This window comes from Sitophilus oryzae, unplaced genomic scaffold (genome assembly GCF_002938485.1).
Source record: "Sitophilus oryzae breed Bouriz unplaced genomic scaffold, Soryzae_2.0 scaffold_980_pilon_pilon, whole genome shotgun sequence".
NCBI classification, from domain to species: domain Eukaryota; kingdom Metazoa; phylum Arthropoda; class Insecta; order Coleoptera; family Curculionidae; genus Sitophilus; species Sitophilus oryzae.
Window position 1 is genome coordinate 1,873,663 of NW_022147617.1, and position 8,959 is coordinate 1,882,621.

The window sequence follows — 8,959 nt, forward strand, 5'->3', positions numbered from 1 at the left end:
TAGCATACAATCTTGAAGTTCTAATATAGGGAACACCCCACACCCGTGACAAAAACGCGGGCGGAAGTATTAGATTTAACAATCGGGAGCACTAGTGTAACTAGTTACGTGACAGATTGGAGGGTCTCAACGGAACCTTCCCTATCAGATCACAGAATCATCGAGTTCAAATTAGGAGGAATCATACTCCAAACTGAAATTCGAAGGAATCCAAGAAAAACCGATTGGGAACTATACCACACCAATCTCGTAGACAACCTGGACCAAATAGATGCGGAGAGGGCTAGGAACCACCTGTATCTAGAATGGTACGCAAAGGAAGTCAGTGGTACAATATTGGATGCATATGAATCTAGTTGCCCCACAAGTAAGGGCATACAGAAAAGTAACAACAAGCCCCTGGTGGAACAAAAAGCTGGCCAATCTTAGATCGAAGGTCCGACGACTCTTCAACAGAGCCAAACCCAGCGGCGAATGGCAGCTCTACACCGAGAAATTAACTGAGTATAATATGGAGATTAGAAGGGCAAAGCGGTCTGACTTCAGGTCCTTTTGCGAAAACATCAAAACGACTACTTATGCAGCTAGACTACACAAAGCTATGGCCAAGAGTGGGCTCATACCCAACATGGCACTTAAGAAACCTGACGGAAGCTACAAGGAAGGAGATGAAGAGAGCTAACCTCCTACTTCATACACACTTTCCAGGTAGCATATCTATTGATACGCAAGTAGCTCCGACCGAACCCCGCAATCCTCGCAGGGAAGACTGGGAGACGGCCAAGCTAGTAATAACAGAACAAAAACTGAAATGGGCTATTGACACCTTTCAGCCTTATAAAACAGAAGGAACAGATGGGATTTTGGGAATAGCTACACACCATCTATTAAACATTACAAGGAGCAGTTTAGCGATGGGATATATACCAAACGTGTGGAAAAGAGCGAAAGTCATCTTCATACCCAAAATAGGCAAAACTGACTGGGCTAACCCCAAATCATTTAGGCCTATTAGTCTCACATCGTTCCTATTAAAAACGATGGAAAAAGTAGTGGACAACCATATTAGAGTAAATCATCTACAGGTTAAACCACTGCACGATAGACAGCATGCATATAGAGAGGGCAGATCCACAGACACTGTTCTGTACGAGTTAACTGAGCTAATACAGGCAAGCCTGGATAGCAAAGAAACAGCACTTTGTGCCTTCTTGGACATTGCATGGGCGTTTGACAATATACCTCACAAGGTATCGATCTCTTGAAACAAGAGGGGTGAACAGTACGAAAATTCGCTGGTTTTGGGAAATGCTCTCAACACGAACAGCAGAGGCTGAGATAGGTACCAAAACTGTAGTAGCTAAAACAACGCAAGGAACTCCATAAGAAGGAGTGACCTCTCCCCTACTCTGGAGATTGGTAGTGGATAAACTACTGGAAGAATTAACTCTAGCGGGAATACACTGCATAGGGTATACAGATGACATAGTCATCATTGCACGGGGGAAACATGAAGGCACCCCGTATGATATTATCCAAAGAGGACTCCGCATCGCTGAGATATAAAACCGCAGTAGTGCCATTCACCAGATAGCGAAGTTTGAAAAACTTGAAAAGAATCTATCTAGATGGGAAGAAAATACTGCCATCACAGGAAGTGAAATATCTGTGTATAACCCTGGATAGTAAACTTCTCTGGAACAGGCATATTAAGAACATTATCAGCAAAGCCACAAAGGCTCTCATGATATGCAGAAGACTGGCGGGAAATAGGTGGGGCTGCGCCCCTAACATTTTGCGCTGGATGTATACCATGATAGGAAGACCCATGACTACTTATGGAGCAGTTGCTTGGTATACAAAACTAGAGCAACGTACAGCAAGGCAAAACCTGTGCAAAGTGCAGAGACTGGCATGTATTTGCATCAGAAGTGCCATGAGAACACGTCCAACAACAGCAATGGAGGTCATTCTAGACCTAACACCACTGCACATTGTCGTCGGTATAACGGCCAATGCGACAGTGATTGGAATGTTCATTGACGGAAACAGTACTGGGAGAATTTTCAGGTCAGGGGCTTGGAACACCCTCAAAAAGAAAATTCCACTTCTCCAACTCCCAGTGGATGACCAAGAATTTACAACTTTGAGAAACACCTCACTGTAGTATTGAGTAATAAAAAGGATTGGAAGAAAGAAACGCTTACTTAGCATATAAAAGACCATACCATCAGGTGGTATACTGATGCTTCCAAAACCAAAGCAGGGATAGGGATAGGAGTATTTGGGCCGAAAACTAAATACTCCGAACCAATGGGCACCTACCCCAGTATCAATCAGGCAGAAATTTACGCTATCAAAAGATGCGTTCAATTTATCTTAGATAGGAACTATCGAAAACAGGAAATTGCCATCTTATCCGATAGTCAAGCAGCACTTAACGCGATCACCTCAGTAACCATCAATTCGAAGTTGGTCAAAGAATGCCTAAAGAAGCTCAACAAATTAGGCAAAGAAAATAAAGTCCTCCTACTCTGGGTGCCTGCTCACCAAGGAATAGAAGGCAATGAAAAAGCAAATGATCTAGCTAGAAAAGGAGCGAACACTCCACTAACTCGACCAGAACCGTTCTGTTTTCCAATCGGGAACCAACTGAAAGCGGAAGTGAAGAATCTGGAAGACTCCATCCGTAACTTGGAATGGGTGTCCTCCAACGGTCTAAGATACTCGAAAAAGTTCCTCAGAACTTACGACCGAGAAAAATCAAAGGTTTTCCTTGATTTAAGTAAAAACAATCTTCGGATTGTCACGGGCTTTCTAACAGGACACTGTCTCCTCAACGAATACCTCAGTAGGCTGAAACTGAGAAAAAACGGCGAATGCAGATTTTGTGGAGAAAATGGGGAAACACCAGAACACCTTATCACTGAGTGCGCCGAGACGACGACCATTCGTGCCATGAACCTTGGTACGTCTGATGTCGAGGATGGAGAGCTGGCCTCTCTGGAGCCGTCTCAGATACTGGCTTTTGTTAAAGCCCTGAGACTGTATGATGAGTTATAACTCCTTATAACTCAAGAAAGGGGAACACACAATAGATCTATAAGGTCGCGGTGATTAACTCCCCTCCTAAACATTCTACATGATGCACTATCAACCCTACGACGATCGTATAAATATTTTCTAAAACACCCATGGCCAGACAATGCTTGACTCATGAAGTAATCGACTTCTCCATATTGTCTGTTTAACCATAGTTGTATGTCGAGTATTAACCTGTTAGTCCATCTGCCATATATTCCGTTATTCCATTTCTCTTGCAACTGTTGGAGAAGTTTTGTCCTTGCTAGATTTTTATCCATACCATGGTATCTATCATATCGTTCCTGTATGAGCAGATCAATAGGCGCTATTTTAGCTATAACTCCTATAGCCTCTCCAGATACAGTTTTGTATGTGCTGCATACCCTAATAGACATAATGCGTTGTATTCTGCGTAGTCTTTGCATTAGCTTGCAATTGTTTGTGACTTTATGCCATACTGATGATATATAAAATTCAATTTGGTATCCAGCCACACTCCTAAGCATTTTAAACAATTACTTGGGTAAATTACAGTTCCTTGTATATAAAACTGCACCGGGCATAATTTTTCTTTTTCTGGTCAGCAATAATGCTTCAGTTTTATGTGAAGCTACGGTCAACAGATTATTCTCCATCCAGTTTATAACTCTTTGGATTGCCAAGTTGACGGTGTTCATCAGTACATCTTCATCCTTTGCAAATGATACAATGGCAAGGTCATCTGCGAAGGCAACTAAAGTTGTTTTATCTGGCATTTCTATCCTTAGTAGTTCATCATAGTGATCATAGAGTACATTCCAGAGCATAGGTCCCAAGACTGATCCCTGTGGTATACCGCTATTTACCATCACAGTTTTTAGTAACCCTTCGGCCTCTATTATGATTCTTCTCTCTGATAGGCAGGATGCTATATATGCGATAATATCAATTAGACACTGATTTATTTTCCTTTTTTGCAGATTGTTCAATATAACTTGCCAGTAGGCGTTGCTAAATGCATTTTTAACGTGAATTGTAGTCATTGCTCATAGTCTAAGATGCTTACTCGTGTATGCAGCAGCTTCTTCCGCTATCTGCATTACTTTAAGGATAGCATCCACAGTCTGCCTTCCTTCACGAAAGCCATATTGTGTGTCTGAGATCCCCCTTTACGAGCAATTTCCTCTTCCAGCTTAGTTCGTATGAGGTGTTAATACAACTTTCCTTCTGCATCTAGGAGACTGAGTGGTCTAAAAGATGCTGGCTCTTTCAGCAATTGGCATTGAGATTCCCTTCCTCAGTAGTACCAGTTTGCCTATTTTCCATTCCGATGGGAATTGACTTTTCCGAGCTAATGCATTATACACCGATAGAACGTGTTCAGGTTTGTTATGAGCAGTAGCCTTTAGTACTTCCGATGGTATATTACTGGGACCAGGAGCTTTATTATTTTTTAGTTTGTTGGACGCCACACACAAATCGTTAATTGTAAAACTTAAAACTTTATTATCTAAATTGTAAATATCACAGTCATATATCACAGGTGGGTGAGTTGGAAACAGATGTTTTACAACTTTTACCGTAAAGTCCATTGTAAGTTGAGGTTTAGGAAGGAAACCTAGCAACTTACGCATAACTATCTTATATCCATCTCCCCAGATATCACAACCAATATTATCAGACAGGTTTTTTCAACAATTTTTCTTAGAGACTTTAATCGTGTAGGTCAACGCTTTCTTTGCATCTTTGTATTCCTCCCAAAGGTGCAAAACTTCAGTGGACATGATCCTCCTGTCTCTAAGGTAGAGTCTTCGCTGTCGGACACATTCTTTGCGCAGTTCTGCAATATGGCTATTCCACCAAAACACAGGTCTCTTAGTAGTGGAAAATTTCTCTCTTGGCATAGTATTGTCACATATTTTTGTCATTATACCCTAAGTTCTTCTGCAGTCTGGGGCAGTCTGCTACCGCAAATGTTGTTGATAGTAGTTTCAAGGATAGCAACGTTGAGCTTTTTCAATTGCCATCCCTGGTGCATTTGTACTCGCACGGGACGTGCCATTGGTATTATTTCAAAGGTAATATAATTATGGTCACTCAATGACTCTTTATCACTAACTTCCCATTTAGAAATAAGGGTTGTTTCGTATGAGGTAGAGAATGTCAAGTCTTAGATATTCTAGATTCTTCTTCTATAGATCTTGCATTTTGTCTTTGAAATGTCGGCTTATTACCTTGATTTACTATGATGAGATCATTTGCGGCAACCCATGACGCAAAACCTGTCCGAGATGTAGCTGGCGGTACCGTCAGCCTGTTCGAGATTTAGCTTAGCTCTGCGCCGCTGCGCGCTGATAACCGTTTACTGCGCAGCGGATAAAGAATACGGTACAGTAGTTCTGCTTTCAGTCGACAGAGTGAGTGGTTGCCGGAGACAGTGTTTCTGAAACTACGTAGATTTACGGATTTATGGTACAGTACGTTAATAATACCCATTTTCTATCATTAAACAATTCGTCATAGTTGGTTTGGAAATAAAGATCGCTGTTATCATATGTAAAATATAATGGTAAATGTCAATAACCGTCATTTCCATGCCAACTAAACGACTTTTTTCGATCATACGACATATTCAGTACCTATAAAAGAATTTTTATTTTAATTTTATTATTCTATGTTTAATACGAATAAATTTTCAATACACAAAGGGGATTTTTCATCCAAAGATATTTTTGTCAAACGTATTACAGATATTGCACATTTTAATATAGCAACAAGGTCGCTTTCAGTTCCACATCGTCTTCGGTATGCATTCGCTAGCTGAATGAGAGAAAATATATGTTTTATGCGTTGGCCGCGGATGGACTGGTGTCTCCACCGTACAGAACTTGAGACGCAAGGGGAAATCAAATGAGTCTTGTCACGAATTCGCCCATTAGATTGCGTATCTTCTCAATTCTTTCAATCGACGTTATTATCATCATGGGCAGATGATTGAAACTTTTTAATATTATATTTTGATATATTTTATTAGTGCTTTATTTTACTGTTGTGTCAATCACCAATCTCAGCTATATTAGGTCAGAGATAGTGGAGATGAGAATAAATATTGTGGTTTAAAAATAACACAAGTGATTATCAACTTTAATTATATGATTCTCTTAAAATAATATATTTTAAACATCTTCAAGTAGTACCTATAAAAGACCCTGAATTTAGATATTAAAAAGTTTTCATAATAATTTTTGCATTATACCGAATGCAAACCATTTTCTACTAGATTTCCATTTGAACAAAAATGGGTTATGTAAAGTTATTGTCAGCTAAATTCGGATAGCATTTTTTTATATTTTTCAAGTTACAATATTCGCACTATTCACTCTTTAAGATTTGGATCTCATTGAATGACAGGTTCTTGCCCTTTGTCAAAAACCTAATTTATAGTGACTGAAATAGTCCGCAAATTTCACAGAGACTTTCATTTTCATAGGGAGATTCATTTTAAATAAGAAAAATGCTGTATATACAAATCCGGTATTTTCAGAAGTGCTATCGGAGAAGAACTTAATCGGAGATTAAACTGTAAGACACTGGTGTTTAAAACGATCTTATTTAGTTATTGTGGTTTCCTAAAGAGTTGTAATACAAACTTTGACAGTGTCTAAAAACAACCTGTCTACAAATTATAGATTGATAGGAAATAAGAAAATTCAGTTTCATATACCTAATTTATTAAATAAAAGAAAATTACAGTTGAGGGTTGGAACCTTTGGTGTTAAACAGCAAAATAAAAACACTAAATCACCACAATACACCAAAACAATTTTACTTTTACACTGGACGCGCGTTTCGCTAACCATGTTAGCATCATCAGCAGATGATTATAAACTAAAGTACAATCTACAAGTTGAGCGTTTATATACTCGCCCAGTGGGCACGGAGTGGGCGTGGCAAAAACTAGCCAACCGAGTCAGAGCCAACTGAGCGTAACAGTTAGATTTCCGCCACTAGAGTAGTAGGAACAAAGAACTTGAAGGAATTGGACCGTTGTCTCTGTTCATACTATCTTTACATTTATTAATTCTGATGCTTTCATATGCATCTAATTGCCTGTAATTTGAGACTTGTTTAATTAATTTTAAATTATTAAGATCTATACAATGTTCTTTATCAACAATATGTTCGGCAACGCAAGATTTATCCGGTCTACCATATCTTATCTGAGCTAAATGTTCTTTAAATCTAGTTAATATTGATCTTCTAGTTTGCCCAACATATTTCTGATTACAATCTTTACAAGAAATTTCATAAATACCCGACCTTTCCAGTGGAGATGTTTTATCCTTTGGATTACCTAATAATTGTTGTAATTTATTATTAGCACTGTACACAAGTTTATAATTGACATTCTTAAAAATTCCTTTTAGACCACGGGTTAACTCTCTATCAAACGGTATCGAAAAATATTTAGACGTATCTTTCTCCACTTGAAAAGTCGAATTTTCAGAAATCATTAACCTATACCTACGTTTTCTAATTAATTTATCAACTAGTGAAGGAGAATATCCATTACACTCAGCTACATTCCTAATGTAATCTCTTTCTATTTCATATCTTTCGTTGGAAAGTGGGAAACTAAGTAATCTATGAACTAAGAAATTTAAACTAGCCATTTTATGTTCAACACTATTATGTGATTCATTAGGAATATATCTGCGTGTGGTCGTATTTTTCCTATAGATATCAAATTCCAGGCAATTATTAGCATTTCTAATAACTAATACATCTAGAAATGGTAATCTGTCGTTGTTCTCAATTTCATGCGTAAATTTAATGGAAGGAAAACGATTATTTAACTTAGAAATAAAATTATCTATGGTGTCTGAATGTGTGTCAAAAACAGCAAAAATATCATCCACATACCTAAACCAAACTCTTGGAAAATACTCAAAGTGATTCTTAGCCTCCACTTCAAACCTGCTCATGAATAAATTAGCCAAAAATGGAGACAATGGATTACCCATTGCTGTACCTTCCCGCTGTTCAAAAAAGTTGTTATTAAATTGAAAACAATTTTGTTTCATACATAACGATGTAAGCTCAATATATTCAGTCACAGTTTTGTTGTCGAGACCATTTGCGTTCAGTAATTCCTTCAAGTAGCCTAAAGTATGTGGAATTGGAACACTTGGGAACAACGAAGATACATCAAAGGAGACCAAAATTTCACCTTCATGCAATGTTATATCTTTAATTTTGTTAATGAATTCAATATTATTTTTAACTGCTAAAGAAGGTTCATGATCAGGTAAATTTTCGAACTCCCTTGATAACCATTTTGCCAAATTATAAGTCGGAGAACCTACAGCCGATACAATTGGACGCATAGACTTGTCCGGTTTATGAATTTTTGGCAAAGCATACAATTTTGGTAATGAGGGATTGGATACTTGCAATTTCCTCTTTAAAGAAAGATCAATAAGGGTGTTACATTCTTTTAGAGTTTTTTTAACGTCTGCTACCATCTTAGACAAAGGATTCTTTTTCAAATTTATGTAGGGGCCATTATCGATTAAGTTGTTAACCTTATCGTAATAGTCTTTTTTATCTAATATAACAACCTTATTTCCCTTATCAGCTTTTAGGTAGAAACAATCTTTGTTACGCAAACTCTTGACAATATTGTGCTCCTTGTTAGATTTTAATGATTTACTTGAAACGATATTTTTTGATAACTGATTTCTACAAGCCTCTCTTGCAAATACTTTAGAAGCCTCGGGCAAGTGCTGAATAGCAGTTTCAACACCAACGACGATTTCCTCCAAAGCGCTACCAGAGTTGGGCAATGCAAACTTTAAACCTTTGTTTAATAAACTGAGCTCTTGTTTATCAAAAG